This window comes from Carcharhinus amblyrhynchos, chromosome 3 (genome assembly GCF_965287045.1).
Source record: "Carcharhinus amblyrhynchos chromosome 3, sCarAmb.v2.hapA, whole genome shotgun sequence".
Classification (NCBI taxonomy): Eukaryota; Metazoa; Chordata; class Chondrichthyes; order Carcharhiniformes; family Carcharhinidae; genus Carcharhinus; species Carcharhinus amblyrhynchos.
Window position 1 is genome coordinate 116,993,602 of NC_137326.1, and position 19,882 is coordinate 117,013,483.

The 19,882-nt window shown below is 42.5% G+C and overlaps 1 protein-coding gene across 2 annotated transcripts in view; it reads left to right on the top strand.

Annotated features, from left to right (window-relative positions):
• The first annotated feature begins 1,803 nt into the window (after nt 1-1,803).
• Nucleotides 1,804-19,882, top strand: part of sphkap (SPHK1 interactor, AKAP domain containing) — a 381,850-nt gene continuing 363,771 nt past the window's right edge. For both annotated transcript variants that reach the window (XM_080185826.1, XM_080185829.1), the window contains exon 1: nt 1,804-1,857. The gene's annotated coding sequence lies outside the window, so the exon portion shown is untranslated. The remainder of the gene's footprint in view (nt 1,858-19,882) is intronic.

Genomic DNA, 19,882 nt, shown 5'->3' on the forward strand with positions numbered 1-19,882 from the left:
TTTCCAGGGATTTTTTTCCACTGATGAGGAAAGATTTGAATTCTCAGGAGGATTTAATGTGGTGATTGTGAGTCTGTTTTTTTTTATATAATTCTACCCAGAACTGCATGTTATGACATTTTTGATCATGGCAGGATTCATTTCTCCTGAAGAATGTGTCTAGAGATTTTCGCTTTAATTGGTTTGGGTCAAGTAAACAGGTGAGAAGGAGATAAAATCATAGAAGCAGGCTATTCAGCCCATCCAGTCTGACCTGGCTCCCTGATGTGTATCTTACACAGGCACTATCAGTATAATGCCACATATTTACCCTGCTAATCCCCCAAAACCTACACATCTTTGGACTCTACAGACCAATTTACCATGGCCAATCCAACTATTTGTCTTGGGTCACTGCCTGTGCAGAGTCTGCACATTCTCCCCATGTCTGCGTGGTTTCCTCCGGTGCTCTGGTTTCCTCCCACAGTCTGAAAGGTGTGCTGGTTAAGAGTCAATTACTAGGTTTAAGGTGCGTGGGACAAGGTTAATAGGGGATGTATGAGGCAAGTTTTTTTACACAGAGAATGGTGAGTGCCTGGAACTCATTGCCAGTGGAGATAGTGGAACTAGATACAGTAGTGACTTTTAAGGAGCGTCTTGATAAGTACATAAATAGGATGGGAATGGAGGGATATGGTCCCTGGAAGAGTAGGAGGTTTTAGTTGAGTCAGGCAGCATGGTTAGTGCAGGCTTAGAGGGCTGAAGGGCATGTTCCTGTGCTAAATTCTCCCTCAGTGTACCCGAACAGACACCAGAGTGTGGCGACGAGGAGATTTTCACAGTAACTTCATTGTAGTGTTAATGTAAGCCTACTTGTGACACTAAAAAAATGAATTTAAAAATCAGAGAATATTTGGGGTTTGAATAATCTCAGTTTTAAGAAACTTCCATTTGTGGAAGTGTTAGCCATTATTGGTTGAGCTAAACTTGGAACTCACTGAGATGCCATTCCAGTCGAATACAGCAAGAATTGAATCACAAGTGTTATTTTCCTTCACCGAAGCCTTCCTCAAAATAAGGCTTATTGTGATCCTGCACGGGGGAGAGGAGGAATGGTTTCAGAAGCCTGGAGGGTTACCAGATATAGTATCGCATGTCCTATATAGTTATTTATATATTTGGATTGTGAAAAATCAGAATTGAAGTAAGCTGCCTTAAAATATTAAGACTGATCCTGGAAATGAATGAAACAGCTCACAATGCAGCCAAGAAAACAAGCAATTGTCTGCACAAATGGAGATTCTGCATTTACTTAAATTATTCCAGAACATGCCCAATCTCTGCTTAAAGTCCCTATCATTATAAGATCATTTGTAATCTTTATTTCATGAAAATCTGTGTGTTGGTGAGCATACGTGTAAATAGTATAAATGCATAGATACATATTTGCGTGTGTGAAGGTTTAGTTATGGCATAGCAAGACTAGGGTCCTCACACTATCTGGTATTAATGTGCTTGGGGCTGTTAGCCTTCTCTCCAAAATAGCTCACTTTGACACCCAGCCTGTATTATTACACTAAACCAATCTGGATGCAGATTGAATTTACCTCAGTGAAGTGAAGTATTTCTGTCAGCTCTGCTGCTCCTTTCATTAAATTCAGTCACGCATTTGAGCAGCTGACGTAGCGCTTGTGCAGTTTAACAATCCTTGCTGGAGTATGAGCCTGCACAGGGGCAGCTAGTTCCTTCAGAGAACACAGTACTGAGTTCACGGTGCAGCCAACAGCTGTCACAGACACCTTCTCCATTTAAAAGCACAACAGTCGAGCCTTTGAAGAAAACTTTAGCATGCCAGGAGCTATAACCTCTGCCTCACAGGTACAGTACCAGTTTCATATTCTAAACGTGGTATTCTGCCATTCAGATTCCTCAGCTACAATGTTGTTCAATATTCCTACCTCCACACCTATTAAAAGCATCTTGTTATATTCATAGCTGCAGTGGTTGGTGATGTAATTGCTTTCAAGCACTGAATTGACTCAGATGATAGTTCTTTTGTTGCTTTGATTAATGTCTTTATAAGGAGAATCCTTAGGTTCAAGAAGAATGCAGCTTTTTCAATTCCGTAATGTCACTCGCAATTACTTTCAAAACTTGTAAGATCTGGTGTGAAGACCCCTTATGATTATGTATAAATACAATAGGACACAATATCCTGTAGGATCATTAAACAAGGTTAGAAGTTTACAGTCAAATGTTACAATATTACCCTAGATTGTGGTGCATCCATTGGTCCGACATATAAGACAACGGTTTTTTTGGCTCCAAGAAACGTATTTCGGCCTACACTCTGCATATTAGTCGACCACTTCCCATGCCCCACCGTCTGTTTCTGATAAGAAATACTGTACATGCATGAGGAATAAGCCCCAAATTTTCACCTCAGAAATGGGGTTAGTGTGCCTTTAGTGGTGGTTATTGTCAGTGCAGATGGGCTGAAGGGCCTTTCCTGTGCTCTATGATTCTATGTGTATTTTGCTCACCTTGTAAGCCAGCAGATGGATTGAAGCAGGTGTTGTCAAGAAGATGTACGTGAGTTCAAGGCACGTTCACGCAGAGCAGACTGCACATGGTGAACAATGAGTAGAAATGGCACCTCCACCAAAAAGCTGCTTTCAGACGAAAAAGTGTAACATTTGCTAACAAAAAGGAAGCTGCTGCTCCCCTTGGCTGAGGAGGTCAGTCACGAGGGGCATAGTTTTAGGATGAGGAGCAGGAGATTCATTGGGGATTTGAAAAAAAAACACCCAGAGGGTGGTGAGAATCTAAAATGCACTGCCTAAGAAAGTAGTAGTGGATGGAAAAGTTTCAAAAATTTAAAACGTGTTTGGATGAGCACTTGAAATATCGTAACATTCAATGATATGAGACAAGTGCTGGAAAATGGGATTAGCGCAACTTTCGTGATAGTTGTTGTCAGTGCGGACTCGATGGGCTGAAGGGTCTTTTCAGCACTGCACGAGAGTTTGATGTTTGTGAAAACCTGGTGTGAGAATATTTTTTAGGCATGCGTGAGACATGGGTGTTGCTAGCTGGCCAGCATTAATTGCCCATGCCTAGTTGCCTTTGAGAAGGTGGTGGTGAATTGCTATGTTGAAGCGCTGCAGTCCATGTGCCATTAGGAAGGAAATTCCAGGATTTTGACCCAGTGTCTGTGAAGGAACAGCGATATATTTCCAAATCAGGATGGTGAGTGATTTGGAGCGGAACTTGTAGGTGGTGGTGTTCCCATGTATCTGCTGCCCATGTCCTTCTAGATGGAAGTGGGCTTGGAAGATGATGCCTTTAATTAATTGAAGGATGAGTCCACCCTGGAGAAGATGTCCAAGACCAAATGTGCCATGAGAACAATTTCCTACTACTGACCTGATCTTGAGAATCACGTAAAAAGTTTTTTAAAGTTTCTTTATTTGGCACAAGTAGGCTTACATTAACACTGCAATGAAGTTACTGTGAAAATCCCCTAGTCGCCACACTCTGGAGCCTGTTCGGGTACACTGAGGGGGAATTTAGCATGGCCAATGCACCTAATCAGCATATCCTTCGGACTGTGGGAGGAAACCGGAGCACCCAGAGGGAACCCACGCAAACAGGGGTGAATGTGCAGTCTCGTCACAGACAGTGACCCAAGCCAAATCGAACGCAAGTCCCTGGCACTATGGAGGCAGCAGTGCTAACCACTGTGCCACTGTGTCGCCCACATTTATTTATACAAAGATTTCAGAACCACAGTTAGTTGGCTAGTAACTGGCTATTTTATGGAACAAAAATGTCAAGAGTTGCAGCTAAACATCAAGATCACCCCGAGAATACCGAAAGATCTCAATGGCAATATTACCAGTTTGCAACCATTCGTCTTCAGACAGTGACAAAAAGCACAGCAGCAATATAGGTGAAACACCCATGAATTCCAACATGTCCAGCAATGAAAGAGTGGAGTGAAACAGTTCAAAAAGAAATCTAGTGAAAACCACAAGGTAGGAGAAGATAAAGCCAATGGTAATTTTCAATGATAACATTAAGATCCCACCAAGAGTTTTTGGGTTTTTCCATGACAACAGTTGGATGGATGGGGATGGAATGAAGCTGTGGACCTGATCATATGTGGAATAGGTATCGCAGTGGTCTACTCAAGGTACTCAGCTTACTAGTGTGGGACATGTTCAGATCCCATATCATCAATGATATCAAGAGGCGCCTGTGAGGAAATAACACCCAAATTGCAGTTGTACTTGAGGGTTTAATGTTCAGAACCATAGAACCATAAAATTGGCCTATCAAGTTTGCATAGATTTCTGAAAGGCTTCAACAAACCAATCAAGGATCATGTTCACACCCAATGGAATAGGTGGATGGTTGACAGAGTAGAAACCTCTAAAGAGTGGATTTGTATGGTTTCATCATCAAATCATGGGATGCTATTTATGTGCAAACTGTCATCATGTCATTCAAAAGATATGGAATATCCAATTGAATGAATGGAGAGGAAGAGGAGTTGTTGAGGAGGGAAGATTCTGAAACTGAAAGCACCAAATCTGATCCGGTGTGGAATCCTTACCATGATGCCATTGCCAAAGTGACTCAATGAACTTGATGAACTCTTTGATGCTGAAGATTTGACAGTTTTCAAACATTTTGATTGTGGTTAATGGTATCCTTGTAGAATTAGTTCATTCAATAGAAAGTGTCACAGTAGGCAGAATTTTATGGCCTCGCTTGTCCCAAAACCATAAACTTCTGCCCAAGGTCAACAGACTTCCCCATGTTCTGCCCCCAGCCCAGTCTGATTCCCGTGGCAGGCGAGCCAGTAAAATTCCAGCTATTGATTTAATTTGAATTACCGGTGTTCTTTTCTCACATTACAAATGGCCAGCTGCACCTGCACCAGTGGTTAAACCTGTTAAACACGCTGTGTGAGGTGACCCCTGTTTTTGGAAGGTTTTTTTTGAGGCTTCAAAAGTCGTCTTGTACTTTCCAATCCATGGTGTTTCTTGTGTATCATTGCATCTATCCCAGAGTTGCCTATACTGATGTTATTATTGTATGTGTATTTGCTGCACTGATGTTGTTGGCTGTAATTCCATAATATCCGTGTGTTATTTAACCTTTTCAGCCCAGAACATTGTCCTGGAGATTCTCTCACATACCAACTATAAAAGTGATTGTATATTAATCTCCATATTGCAATCTATTAGAGTTAGAATATGGATTAAAGAAATGTTTCTTAATCTAATATCTTTGGTAAAGTCCATATCCGATTATATTGGTTGGGATAATTGCCTCTAATCCTGGGACAATTAAAAATTTGTATTATGGATGTCATAGACAGACATTAGCAATGCAGGATACACCCTTCTGCCTGTTGCTTTTTTTTAAACTAATCTCAAATTATTAGAATCATAGAATGAAAGAGCATAGAAGGAGGCCATTCAGCCCATTGTGCCTGTGACAATTCTCTGAAAGGGCTACATAATTGGTCATAATGCCTTTCTTCCAAGGTAATGAACTCCTCAGCAAAACAGACCCCTCACAAGAGGGCATCTTGAGTATCAAAGCAGGACAGTGTTGGAGCTGCCATCCTTTGTGAAGAAGTCATGACTACTTAAGGCCAAAATGTCAAAAATCGCTGTGTCCACACATTGACAAGTATATATATCCTTAAGTAAATGTGATACGTGACACTGAATTTCTAAACAGTAAATTAGGAGAAATTATTTTCCTGATGTGAAACTTGATAGTTCTATGTGTGATTTGTGTTAATAGCCTATGGAATATCTTCAGCTGTGAGTAATTAGAGTCACTTGAACAATCAATCATTGAATTGCCAAGCATCCACTTTGGTCTACAGAGACTGCAGGTGTTTTGGGCCATTTGTGTGATGAGGTTTCAGATGAACTCCAGGCTTCTGACACAAAAGCATTTTTTTTATCCAAAAGTATCAACAGACCAGTGTGATTGGGAAGAATTCTCCTAAACCCCTGCCGGTGGGTTCGATGGCAGATGGAGAATATGGCAAGGGGCCTGGAAATTGGTTTCATGCTGGCGTGAATTTATAACGGGATCTTCCTCTGGTGCCCACCATGGCGGGTTAGAAAACCATCAGAGGTCAGAGTGAACCTCATTTGCATCTCATTAGTAGGATGTAAATGAAGGCCCAACTACTTCCTTCCACCCCCCCCCCCGCCCAATGCCTCTGCAATGCAGGCAGGAAAACACTCCAGCGTAAAACATTATGACCTGCAAATGTCAGGACTAACCTGAACAGTGACTGGGGCTCCATCTGGAGTTCAAGATGAAGACAACCTGCAGCTCTGGACCCTGGAACACCACAGCAATGGGTCAGGGAATACTTGTAGATGGGCCTCCCAGATTCAGTTTCCTGGAGGGGGGGTCCACCTCCCAGCTTCAGAATGTTCGTGGAGATCTATTTTCATCTTCAGGAGATTCACCTTCTTTCTTCAACGGTTGGGTCAGTGATGTTGGACGCTTTTCGAATGCAGCAGCCGGACATGATGGTGGACTACACACCAAGCAGGCCTCCCTGACACTGAATGCGGCGTGAAACATCCGGGTGTATAATTAGTGAGGTGGTGGCTGAAAGATTTGGTGTGTTTTACCACCTGCCTCGGCAGTGGGAAACACTGTTCCCAACCCCCAGCCCGGGACTTAATCTCAAAATGGAAGAATTCTGCTCATTGCGTTTGTTACCTCAAAACATTGTACTATTGTATAAGGATGACTGCTGGTGGTATAGCGTTAATTTACCAAAAATAAAAGATTAGTTCATTCAGGGTAAAAGGTGGCAATTTTTATTGCAAGCTTGTGTGCCTTACACTCCATTTGGAAATGCTTTGGTGTTAGTCATTTGATCTCTATTCCTGATAAACTGTTTATTTAAAAATCAATCAGTGTCGTTCCCAGTGAGTGACTCAACAGAATAGAGGACAAAGGTCAAATGATGAACACATTAAGATTTAATCGCGTACAATATACAAGACCTTTCTTGATCATCATATAATCAATCAGCTCGTGATCATATTTGGAACATCCAGATAAGGTTCTTGGTCTGGTGCATCCTCCACAATATTGCAATCATAAATTACAACCATTGCAATGAGGAATCTGGAGGCCTCTTCAGGTGAAAGAGGGAAAGGAAACAGGAAGGACCCCCTTTTCATTCTTGACAGGTAACTACTCAGATTCCATTTCCCATTGGACAACTTCCATTCATCATTACGGCTCCACTATTCCCCACTTCTCCGTGCATCTGGAACATGCTATTACACCACCCAAGATCCTACAGTAAAAGTTACCGCAATAGCCTTTCCATAACAAAAACAGAAAAATGCTAGAGAATCTCAACAGGTCTGACAGTGTCTGTGCAGAGAGAATAGGGCCAATATTTCAAGTCCAGAGCTGAACCGTCACTATTAACCTGTCCATAGCATCTAGATACAGAATCACATCCACTTTTACAAATGAATCAGTTACCCTCCTGCATTCCCTTACTGACTACCTAAAGGTTCTGGTAGACCTGTGCAGGAATGAATCACCCCAGTGGCTGACTAATCACCTTTAGTGATTAAAAACCTGTCTATTTTGGTCCTGAATATACTAGTCATTAATATATATTAGGAAAAGTAAAGATCCCAACACTGACCCCTGGTAAATTCCACTACAAACCTTCCTCCAATCTGAAAAACAACGGGTTATCATTATTTCCTGTTTCCAGTCACTCAGCCAATTTCTTATCCGAGTTCCTACTTCTCCTTTTTCTCCGTGAGTTATGCTCACAGGTCTGTTGTGTGGCACTGCGTCAATTGCCTTTTGAAAATCTATAAACACCATATCCGCAGCATTCCCTTTATCAACCATTTCTGTAACCTCCTCAAAGAACACCGGCATGTTAGAAAAACATGGGGCCCAATTCTCCAAAAAAGTTCTAAGTGATGAACTGGTAGGAAAATGGTATAATTCATGATTTTTTTTCAGTGGGAATTCAGACTCGAATCTCCCACAATCTGTGCATTGCAGAGGTCACAACTGTGAATATCATTAAAAGCTCAGGGGCTGGGGCCTATTCGCACCAGGGACTGACCAGGGCCACTGCGCAGAGTTCTGGAACTAAGTGTCCGCCTGCACTTTGCTGGCCAGCTTGATCACTGGTCAGCCTGGGACCCTCACACTGCTGTTCCTCATGACACCCCCATGGCCCGATCATGGTCTACACAAGCATTCCAGGGCCAGCCCTGACACCCTCCCACCAACCAAGAGCACCGCAATCTCCAGCCCCCCTCCCAGTAGTGGTGATTCCCCCCTCCACATCCCCCAGCAGACCATCCCTGCTGAGCCCCCCCTTCCTCCTTCAGGAGGCAGACAACTCCCCAATAATGTACCTAAAAAGACTGAATAGCTGGGGATAAGTGAATGTGAGGCTGGCATCATTGGTAGGTGTTTGAGAGTGAGGTGGAGCATCTGGATGTGAGGTGTGAATCTTGAGTACCGGGGATTGCTGATGGGTGAGTGCTGGGGGTCTAGGAGGCAGCTGGCTTGCCGGGTGGCAAATGTCCATTGAAGATGCATTCACTGGCCTTGACCACCTCAGTGAGGTCATTAAACCTTTCCCGGCACTGCTGTTTGGTTCCCCTTCCTGGTCCTATTCCCTTCAGGAAGGTGCTTGAGGGGAATTTCAGAACTAGGAATCATAGTTTGAGGATAAGGGGTCAACCTTTTAGGACTGAGGTGAGGAGAAATTTCTTTACCCAGAGAATGGTGAATGTGTGGAATTTTTACCACAGAAAGTAGTCAAAGAAGCCAAAACATTAACTGATTTCAAGAAGAAATTAGATACAGCTCTTGGGGCTAAAGGGACCAAGGAATATGGGGGAAAGGTGGGATCAGGATATTGAATTTGATGACCAGCCATGATCAAAATGAATAGCACTGCAGGCTCGAAGGGCGGAATGGCCTACTCCTGCTTCTATTTTCTATGTTTCCATGTTTATTCCTTGAAAGCACTGTGGAAACATGGCATCACTCGCCCAAGGCTTCCAATGATGGAACCTTGAATGGCTGAGACTTCTCTAAGACCCGGTGTCCATTTGACTCATTTTTAATTGAAGCACAAATGGAACATCACTGCTGGGAGATTGATGCATTGTTATGGATCAGCACTGGAGACCTTAGTCATGGAGATCAATAAGAGAAGAGACACCATGGACAGGATTCTCCTGCCACAAGCACCCAAGATTGGAAATTCCTGCCAGAAGTCAACAGACCTGTGAATGGTCGGCCAAATTTTCTGTCCCATCCACTATAATTCCCATGGCAGGCGAGATAGGAGAATTTCAGCCCATGTTTATGATGTCAAGCCACAACAGACAATATGACAGATGACCAAAGCCTTGGCCAAGAGGTAGCTTTAAGCAGTATCTTAAAAAAGGAAGGAAAGAGAGAGGCTAATGGAAAATGGAGTAAATTTTAGGTCAATTGTTATAAACTGGATCAGGATCTATTAAAGTATTTTGAGACATATAGGGACATTAATAGACTAATCTGGTTCACATGGGAGTTAGGAAGCAATTATACATAGATGATTTGGAGTTGGGGACCAAGTGTAGTATGTCAAAATTTGCAGATGACACTGAGATGAGTGGCAGAGCAAAGTGTGCAGAGAGTGCTGAAAGTTTGCAAAGGGATATAGATAATCTAAGTGATTGGGCGAGGATCTGGCAGATGGAATATAATGTTCGTAAATGTGAGGTCATCCATTTTGGTAAGTATAACAGCTAAATAGACTGTTATTTAAATGGTAAAAATTGCAGCATGCTGCTGAGCAGAGGGACCTGGGTGTCCTTGTGCACGAATCACAAAAAGTTGTTTTGCAGGTGCAGCAGGTAATTAAGAAGGCAAATGGAATATTATTCTTTATTGCTAGAGGGATGGAGTTTAAAAACAGCGAGGTTATGTTGCAGCTGTATAAGGTGCTGGTGAGGCTACACCTGGAATACTGTGTTCAATTTTGGTCTCCTTACTTGAGAAAGGATATACTGGCACTGGAGGGGGTACAGAGGAGATTCACTAGATTGATTCCAGAGTTGAGAGGGTGGCTTATGAAGAGAGATTGAGGAGACTGGGGCTATACTCATTGGAATTCAGAGGAAGAGGGGAGACCATATAGAAACATATAAGATTATGAAGGGGATAGATAAGATAGAAGCAAGAAAGTTGTTTCCACTGGCGTGGGAAATTAGAACTAGGGGGCATGGCCTCAAAATAAGAGGGAGCAGATTTAGGACTGATTGAGGAGGAACTTCTTCACACAAAGGGTTGTGAATCTGTGGAATTCCTTGCCCAGTGAAGCAGCTCATCGAATGTTTTTAAGGCAAGGATAGGTAAATTTTTGAACAGTAAAGGAATTAAGGGTTATGAGTGAGCGGGTGGGTAAGTGGAGCTGAGTCCATGAAAAGATCAGCCATTATTGAATGGCGGACCAGGCTTGAGGGGCCAGATGGCCCATTCCTGCTCCTAGTTTTTGTGTTCTTATGTTCTTATATGGCTTGTTCTCCTATGATAGAGAGGAATGCTGGCCTTTAGATTATGGGCAGAATTTTCTATTTTTTCTCTTTTTGACAATGTGTGATTCAGGCGGGAGAAGCAAGAGAAATAGATAGTCTAAGTGAAGCTCACCAGCTGCACTGCTGGCTTTTCCCATCATACTCTTTGACACATTGTCAGAGTAAATCCTGGAGGCAGTTCCCACAACATCATGCTGATGGGACAGGTTCCGAATAAGCCTCAGCCTGTCAACAACCTCAGCCCCTGACAGATCAGCGTGTGATCTTTAAAGGGCATCCTGATCTGCAAACAATATAAATATAAAAGAGAAGCACAAATACCACTTGGAGACAACCCCACCCATGAATTTGGGACCCCCTTCACAGACCTGGGACCACCCCCTACCCCAGGGGATCCCCCCCACCCTGAACCATCCCAACAGAAGGCACCCCAGGCACTGGCTGAAAACTGTTCTGGACACTACTCCCTGGCAGTGCCAGGATACTGCACGGGCATGACATTTTCTATCCGGGTGTTGTACTTACCTATGCAGCTCTGGTGGGTTTATCAGGTCCCCATTTGTCAGGAACTGTTGTGAACCTCACTGATGTGGGAGAAATCCTAATGAGGGGATAATACAGAGGGAAACTCGTCAATGATATTTGAATGTCTGATGATGGGGTTCCTGACTTTTCATGGTGGGAACACCACTGCGTCATTGGCAGGGGATGGGGACAATTAAGTGGGGAAATACTGCTGATGTGAAAGTTGCTTTAGGACTCCCTCTCTATTCACTGTCCCCACCGTTAGGTGGAAAGTCTTCTCCACCATGTGTTTACAGATCTTATCTATTTGTTCATGCTAATTAATAGCTGAAAAATCAGAGGTTCTAGGCATGTGTAGCTAACATCATTTAAAGATGTATTCACTGGCCTTGACAACACCTATGAGGTCATCAAATCTTTCCAGCACAACTGTTTGGCTCACCTTCCCGGCCACCTGCTCTTATTCCCTTTGGAAGGGATTCCTAGAAGGAATCTTCACCCCTTTGGAAACATGACACCGCTCTGACCGAGGCCTCCAGCTCTGGATCCTTGAGCTACTAAGACCTGCCAGCCATAATTGCAGCATAAATGGAATACCAGGGCCGGGAGAATTCCCAGTCAGTGCTCAGTAAGAGTGCTCATCCTTGCAGGAGAACCTGTTTGGGATGCAGACCTAATAATTGTGAGCAGGCCATGGTTGAGACAACCATTTACAAAGTAAGCCTGAAAGTCAATTTTTCTATTCATTTATCTGGCTGGGCCAACATTTACTGCCAATTCCTTATCATCCTTCAGATATCAGGGGGTGGGTTAATCGCTGTAGTATTTCTGGCCTCTGAATTACTGTTGTAGTCATAGAATTAATATGGCTAGTCTCATTCAGCTTCTGGTCAATGGTAACCCCCTGGATGTTGATAGTAGGGCATTTAATGGTGGTAATGCTATTGAACGTCAAGAGGTGATGGCTAGATTGTCCCTTGTTGGAAGTAGAGATGGCACTTGGGTAATACGAATGTCACTTGCTTTTTGTCAGCCCAAGCCTGGATATTGTCCAGGTCTTGTTACATATGGACCTGGACTGCTTCAATAACTGAGGAGTTGTAAATGGTGTTGAACATTGTTCAATCATCAGCGAACATCCCCACTCTGATCTTATGATGAAAGCAAGTTCATTGATAAATTAGCTTAGGCATTCCTGCAGTGATATCCTGGAACTGAGATGATAAATTTGTAAGCACCACAACCATTTTCCTTTGTGCCAGTTCTGACTCCAGCTATTGGACAGCTTTCCCCTGATTTCCATTGACTCCAGTTTTGCTATGGCTTCTCAATATGAAATTTGGTCAAATGTTGTTTTGATGTTAAGGGCAGTCACTCTCACCTCACCTCTGAAATTCAGCTCTTTTGTCCAAAGCCAAGACTGAATTGAGTCAGGAGTAGGGTCGCCCTGGCAGAACACAACCTGAATGTCAATGAGAGGGTTATTGCTAAGCAAATGCCATTTCATAGCATTGTTAATGACCCTTTCCATCACTTTACTGATAATCAAGAGTAGTCTGATGGATCAGTAATTGACCGGGTTGAACTTGACATGTCTTTTGGTGTACAGGAATACCTGGATAATTTTCCACATTGCCGGACAGATGCCAGTGATGTTACTGTATTGGAACAACTTGGCTGGGGATGCTGCAAGTCCTGGAAAACAAATCTTTAGTACTATCGCTGGAATATTGTTAAGGCCCATAGCCTTTGCTGCATCCAATGCCTTCATCCATTTCTTGATATCAAGTGAAGTGAATCGAATTCGCTGAAGGCTGATGTCTGTGTGGCTGGGGGCCTTCGGAGGAGGCTGAGATAGATCATTCCCTTGGTACTTTTGGCTGAAGATCATTCCGAATACTTCAACCTCATCTTTTGCACTGATGTACTGGGCTCCCCCATTATTAAGTAGGGGGATATTTGTGGAGCTTCCTTCTCCAGTGAGCTGTTTAATTGTCTACCACCATTCACGGCTGGATGTGGCAGGACTGCAGAGCTTAGGTCTGATTGTTGATTGTGGGATCACTTATCTCTGTCTTTCACTTGCTGTAGGTAGTCCTGTGTTGAAGCTTCACCAGGTTAACACCTCATTTATAGGTAAGACTGGTGTTACTCCTGCACTCTTCATTGAATCAATGTTGATACCCTGGTTTGGTGGTTATGGTAAGAGCGAGGATAAGGCAGGCCATGAGGTTGCAGACTGAAGTTGGGTACAATTCTGCTGCATCTCATGGATGCTTAGTCTTGTGTTGCTTCATCTGTTCAAAATCTATCCCATTTAGCACAGTGGTGATGCAATATGATGGAGAGAATCTTCAATATAAATATGGGAATTTATCTGTATCTCCTCATACAAAATTTTTAAACTATTCTTATACTAACATGGGGAAGCTATTTCAGTAAGTTTACTTACAAGACATCTCTGTTAATTGACTACATGCAGTAAATATATTATTTAGTCATTCTAAAGAATTAATGACAACTATCTAGTTGTCAGAGTCTCGGCTTCTACTGAATTGTGTGTTTCATTGAACTGAATTGCAAGCATTGAGAATAGTGGAGAACCGGGGGAAAGGTTGGGTGGTAAGTGCATAAAAGTAAAGTTTATTTATTAGTCACAAGTAGGCTTACATTAACACTGCAATTAAGTTACTGTGAAAATTCCCTAGTCACCACACTCTGGTGGGTACACCGAAGGAGAATTTATCATGGTCAATGCAGCTAATCAGTATGTCTTTGGACTTTGGGAGGAAACCAGAACATCCAGAGAAAATCCATGGAGAACATGCAAACTCCTCACAAAAAGCGACCCAAGCCGAGAATCAAAACTGGGTCCCTGGTGCTGTGAGGCAGCAGTGCCAACCACTGTGCCACCATGCTGCCCCTGATAAAATCAGCTGCCTGTTGTAGGAACTGCCCAAATCTATCGTCCATTCAAAATAAATGATTTCTGTAGCAATTCGCAAAGCCTGTTTTATACCCGAGCACCATTTTCCATGGTGATCTTTATGACTTTTCCTAGGAGTGAGTGCCAGTTTAAGAATGGCCTTTAATAGTCGCATTCCATTTCAATTCTTCACCGCTAATTGAGTGAAGAGGCAGAATCAGTCAAACTCAGAAACCAGAGGTAGACAGCAATAATCTTAATCACACTGTGCAACCCAGTCCTCAACTTCTTGTTCTACCGTGCATGTCGATGGATGGGTCAGCATAATAAGGCTGCTTTGTCATCCAGGTTAAACAATGCACCAGAGTAATGTTTCAGAATAAGTAGATCACATTTAATGGCATCATCAATCCACCTCACATACTGTGGCCTCAAGTGAAGAATGGGACCAATGTCCATTAAAAGTAACTAAAGCGACATGAACTGAAGACTGAGAAGCTATCAGATTACCATTGCCATATATTAAATATTGCAATAGAATTCTCAGAAGCGTACAATAGGAAAATTATTCTAAAGTTAGGGACAGGCCAATTGACATTTATGTGATTATGTAAACCCTTGATTAATCCTGTGTCAAGTAAATTAAATTCAACATAATTTTATTGGACAATGGATAGAATGTTACATTTTAGTCCATCACTTATGGAATGAATAAAATATTCCACTAGGTAATTTCACATTTTTCAAGGGGTGGAAATTGTAATGTGCAGGTGAATTCTAGTAAAAGGAGCTGGAGAAGACATCTTGACAAAAATTATACCGATCACATTGAAATAAAATTATCTTTTTAAAATATATTTATGAGTTTATGACCATAATAATTTGCTCTCCGCTATGTTTTTCAGGATCCAATGCTGTGATTGATTATACTGAAATGTTCTGCGGTGTACTCTTTTAATATCAATCAAAAATCAATTAACTAAACAAAATGGAAAGGAGGAGACTGGTAGGGCTGTGTAACCAAAGCGAAAATTTTAGAGGAAACCTAACTAACTGGGCGGCATGGTAGCACAGTGGTTAGTTCTGCTGCTACACAGCACCAGGGGACCTGGGTTCGATTCCCAGCTTGGATCACTGTGTGGAGTTTGCATGTTCTCCCTGTGTCTCCGTGGGTTTCCTCTGGGTGCTCCGGTTTCCTCCCATATTCTGAAAGATGTGCTGGTTAGGTGCATTGACCTGAACAGGCACCAGACTGTGGTGACTAGAGGAATTTCACAGTAACTTCATTGCAGTTACTTGTGACTAATAAATTAACTTTAACGCAAAATGCCATTCCCGGAAGTGGTAATGTATCCCAGCCCCTGGGGCGCCCAATGGTCATGGAAGCGTACCAGTGCACACCTCTTGCTCCACCTCTAAGGCCACCTGGTCACAAAGAGCCCTAGTAGAGATGTTCTGCTGTCTTTTGATTTGATTTATTATTGTTATATGTTTTGGAATACAGAGAGAAGTATGGCTTCTAGAGTGCTCCACAAAACATATCATTCATAGAGTCGATAGGGGAGAAGGAAAGCAGAGGCTGCAGAGTATGGTGTTACAGTCATAGCTAGGATGTAGAGAAAGATCAGCCTAACATTCAGGTCTATTCAAGTCTGATGGCAGCAGGGAAGAAGCTGTTCTTGAGTCAGTTGTACATGATCTCAGATTTTTGTATCACTTTCCTGACAGAAGAAAATGGAGGAGAGCATGTTGAGGGTGCGCGGTGTCCTTAATTACGTTGGCTGCTGGAGTCGATGGATGGGAGGCTGGTTTGTGTGATAGACTGGGCTACATTCACAACCCTTTGTAGTTTCTGGCAGTCTTGGTCAGATAGGAGACATACCAAACTGTGATGCATCTGAAAAGGATACTTTCTGTGGTGCATCTGTAAAAATTGGTAGGAGTTGTAGCGGACATGCTAAATTTCCTTAGCCTCCTGAGAAAGAAGCTGTGGGCTTTTTTAACTATAGCATCTATGTGTCCACAATCGATTAAGAGCAATCTGAAATGTAGGTAAGATATTTAACAAAAGAGTTAAGAAATGCACAGGTAGTTTGTATACATGAACACACACATGCACACACTCACGAACAAAGGATAAATTGAGAGGTACTTTGAGAAAAAGAGATCAAACCAATTTCTGACATAGTATCTACTTCAGTGCATTGTCACGGTGTAATTGTACTGAATGCTTTCAAAGCTTTGCTGTATTTTTCACCGTACTGTTAAGTGCCGCTCGTTATATTTGTCCCATCTTGACAATAGGAGTGATGATTCTCATTGTATCTTATTAGCAGCAGACAACAGGGAGTTTTAATATATGTTACTTGCAGCGGGAATAATGAACTTTATTTCCAACAATCCAACAATGCACCCAGCTGCTGAAATTATTGGAGCATTCGTTAAAATCTTGCCCACTGAATTCCTTTCATTGCTAATCAAGATGAGATTTGCCATAATTTATGAATTATCTAAATGACCTGGTCAACCTCAAGAGCTTACGATACAGGAATCACAAGAACAAACCACACTGTATGTATCTTTTATCCTTCCCAGTCATTGGTTCCTCAAAGATCTCCACAGAATTCATTGGAAATAGCTGGAGGGATACAGGATGAGTGCTTTTTTTTTACATGGTGTGCTGATGGTGAAGCTGTCTTCCTAAAGGACGTTGTGATGAAGACATGTTGGCACAGAGGTTAGCACTGCTGCCTCACAGCCCCAGGGACCTGAGTTTGATTCCTGGTTTGGGTGACTGTCTGTGCGGAGTCTGTACATTCTCCCCATGACTGTGTGCTGGTTAGGTGCATTGACCATGCTAAATTCTCCCTCAGTGTACCTGAACAGGCACCAGAGTGTGGTGACTAGTGGAGTTTCATAGTAACTTCATTGCAGTGTTAATTTTAGCCTACTTTAAACTTTAAACTTTAAAAACTGATATTTAACGAAAAGACCCGGATCAGACTCTGATTTGAACAAGTTTGAATCTGGACAATAGGAAGCCAACTACCCACCAAGCACTCTAGATCAATGTGATGCTGTATTGATAAAAACCGGGAGTGCTGGAAATGCTTTGTGGATGCGTCGGCATCTATGGAGAGAGAAACAGCATTAACGGTCGGGATTTTCAGCTCCCCTCCACCACCACTACAGTGGGTTTTCCAATGGAAAAGGTGGCTCACTATTGGCTGTTTGTGTTGTCCACTGGCCATGACATCCGAGAACCCGCCACAGGAAGGTCACCTTTGGCAGGACGGGAAGGTCTCGCTATCAGGATGGGCCACCAAAATCTGCCTAAAGTTTTGAGTTCAATATGACTTCTTCAGCAGAAACTGCACTGGTTAACTCCCTTCCTCACCACAGATGCTGCCGCACTGCCCGAGTATTTGCAGCATTTTGTTTTTATTTCAGATTTCCAGTATCTGCTATATTTTGCATTAGAATTCTCTTTTTGCTTTGCTTACTCTCCTTTCCACCAATGGCTCCTCTGCTGATGCATGAGAGTTGGGTCTTACTGGAAAACAAATGAACCCATTTCAAAATTTAAATGGGGTTAGCAACACTGAAGGTTGATGGACGATTCACAACTCCTCAGATACTGAAGAAGGCTTACTCACAACTGAAAAGTAACATTCACATCACACAAGAGCCAAGCGATGACCATCTCCAGTAAGTGAGGATCTAACTATCTCCCCCTGACATTCAATGGATTACCATCACTGAATTCCCCATTATCAACTTCCTGGATGTTACCATTGACCAGAAGTTGAATTGGACTAACCATTTTAATGCAATGGTTACCAAAACAGGTTAAAGGCTAGGAACCCTGGGGCAAGTAACTCACCTCTTGACTCCCCAGAGCCTGTCCACTATCTACAAAACACACATTAGGAGTGTGATGGAATACCCTCCCCTTGCCTGGCTGAATGTCCTCAATGACACTTGAGAAACCTAACACCACACAAGAGAAAGCAGTCCGCTTGACTGCCACCTCTTCCACAAACCTTTTCTACAAAGTGTCATTAATGAAGCCCAGTCCATCATTCAAACCAGCCTCCCATCCATTGACTCTGTCTACACTTCCCACTCAGAAAAGCAGCCAGCATCATCAAGGACCCCATGCATGCCAGACACTTTCCACCTTCTTCCATCAGGAAAAGGATGCAAAAGCTTGAGATCATATACCAACAGACTCAAAAACAGCTTCTTCCCTGCTGTCATCAGACTTTTGAATAGGCTTACCTCGTATGAAGTTGATTTTTCTCTACACCATAGCTTTGACTGTAACATCACATTCTCTACTCTCTTGTTTCTTTCTCTATGAACAGCATGCTTTATCTGCATAGTGCACAAGAAACAATACTTCTCACTGTATAATAATATATGTCACAATAATAAATCAAATCAAAAATATTCAATCCCTCCACCACCAGTGAACAGGGGCAGCAGCGTGTACATTCTATATGATGCACTCACCAAGTTTCTTTCAGCAGCAATTTCCTAACCCCACAACAATTTCCATCTAGAAGGACAAGAGCAACAGATACATGGAAACACCATCACCTAGAGATTCCCCTCCAAGTCACTCACCACCCTGACTTGGAAATATATCAGCATTCGTTCACTGTTGCTGGGTTAAAATCCTGGAATTTCCTCTCTAACAGCACAGTGGGTGTACCTATACCTCAGAGACTGCAGCAGTATGTAGAATGTAGCTCGCCATCACCATCTGAAGCGCAACTAGGGATGGACAATAAATGCTGGCCTAGCCAGGGATGACCATATCCCGTGAATGAAATTTAAAAATGAAAGGCCCATCTTTATACTTCTCACAGCAGCCTGGGTTCATCAAATTTCAATCTGGCTGAGAAGAAGCACTGACACTAAGGTTACAATGGATGCTGCTGCCAGAACTTGTTTCTAGAGATGCTGAGAATGATGATCTAGATAAGACTTTGCAATATACAGGAGCATGCACTTCGAGCATAAATATGATTATACTTTCAAATAAGCCATTGAGATGAGAATATTTTATCTTTAACAATGTACGTTCACTCACCCGTATTCTCATTATGTATAAATTAAAAGCATAGACCCTTCATTTTAATTTTTCTCTTATGTTGGAGAGGTAACCTGACCATGCTAAATTCTCCCTTAGTGAGTACCTGAACAGGCACCGGAGTTTTAAAAGTGTACTTATTGGTATCATAAGGGGGCTTACATTAACACAGCAATGAAGTTACTGTGAAAACTCCCTAGTCACCACATTCCAGCGCCTATTCAGGTATATTACGGAGGATTTAGCATGGCCAATTCACCTAACCTGCACATCTTTTGGACTGTGGGAAGAAACCGTAGCACCCAGACGAAACACACACAGACATTGGGAGACTGTGCAGACTCCACACAGACAGTGAACCAAGCTGGGAATTGAACCAGACTCCCTGCCACTGTGAGGTAGCAGTGCCAATCACTATGCCGCTGTGCCACCTATGTGGCAAGTAGGGGATTTTCACAGTAACTTCATTGCAGTGTTAACATAAGTCTACTTGTGACACTAATGCATAAACTTAAAAAGAACTGTACAGGAACTCAATCTTTCATTTCCAAATCTGGGTCATTCTTATTTTCCATTTCCTTCGGATCCGCACAGGTAATCAAACTGAATCGAAAGCTGTAAATAATTCCATTTTTGTGATTACTGTTCTGTCAGGCTGCTAGAGAAACAATGTTCATTGTTTTGTAACTTATTGCTTGCAGGATGAGATAATGCAAG